Source organism: Apodemus sylvaticus, chromosome 10 (assembly GCF_947179515.1).
Source record: "Apodemus sylvaticus chromosome 10, mApoSyl1.1, whole genome shotgun sequence".
Classification (NCBI taxonomy): Eukaryota; Metazoa; Chordata; class Mammalia; order Rodentia; family Muridae; genus Apodemus; species Apodemus sylvaticus.
Window position 1 is genome coordinate 38,675,016 of NC_067481.1, and position 1,127 is coordinate 38,676,142.

Genomic DNA, 1,127 nt, shown 5'->3' on the forward strand with positions numbered 1-1,127 from the left:
ACCTCCAGCAGCTCCCTCTCCTCTTGGCTGAAACCCCCCTCTCTCATGTCTCCACCAACGAATTTGGAAAGTGGTTTGATTTATGACTTTCTTGGTTCTGTGACTTATGAAAAGTTCATGTAGCAGCTTCCATGATGGAACACTTTGGGGTGACCTAAATCTGAGTTTCTTGGTCACAGTCACTCATAACTGGCTTTGGAATAAACTTCCTCTTATCTTCTCTTAGGCGGAGCCATGGTTTCGCTTGGACAATCAAGATGCTTCAACAATGACCCCTTGTTGTGGAAGAGTCAGATGGAAACAAGGTGGGTCTGAGCCACTGGCTATCTCCTCAGCCGGACTGTGAAGCCTTTCCAGGCTCTCCGGGATCCTCTTTGTTTGGTAAGTGCCTTTGTAGTTTTTGGTTTGCTTTTGAAGCATTTGGCTTCCGTGTCTATTTTGTTTTGCTTGCTTTGAAAGCTTTTGGTTTCCACAGTCAGCTTGTTTTTGTTTGTTTTCAGGCTTCTGACCGTGGACTCTGACTCTAGCTAAGCTTGCTGGCTGTCTTTTTTTGATGCTGCTTTTGGTGGTGGTGGTGTTGGGGATTTTGTTCTGGTTTTTGTTTTTTGTTTTTGGCTTTTTGAGGCTGGGAATAAAGGTACGCATCACCACACTAGACTCCAATAGCTTTCTCCCAGCACTCAGGAAACAGAGGCAGGTGGATCTCTGTGAGTCAGGGGCTAGCCTGGTCTACACAATGAGTTCTGTAACAGCCTGAGCTACACAAAACACAAAAACAAAACAAAAAAAAAAAAAAAAGAAAGGAAGGAAGGTGTCTTGATTTACGATTTTCTTTGTTCTGTTACTATAAAAAAAAATTCATAAAACTGTTTCTACAATGGGGCGACCTAAATCTGAGTTTCTGGGCCATGCTCACTCATATCCGGCTGCAGAATAAACTGCCTATTCATATCCCCTTTGGAGTGAGGTTTTTTTTGTTGTTGTTTTGTTTTGTTTTGGATTTTTTCGAGACAGGGTTTCTCTGTATAGCCCTGGCTGTCCTGGAACTCACTCTGTAGACCAGGCTGGCCTCGAACTCAGAAATCTGCCTGCCTCTGCCTCCCAAGTGCTGGGATTAAAGGCATGAG

At 44.0% G+C, this 1,127-nt stretch overlaps 1 long non-coding RNA gene across 1 annotated transcript; it reads left to right on the plus strand.

The window, feature by feature from the left end:
- Positions 1-802, plus strand: LOC127694787 (uncharacterized). The gene is made up of 2 exons (XR_007979861.1): positions 1-381; positions 501-802. It is a non-coding gene; the product is annotated as an uncharacterized LOC127694787 (long non-coding RNA).
- Positions 803-1,127: the final 325 nt, after the last annotated feature.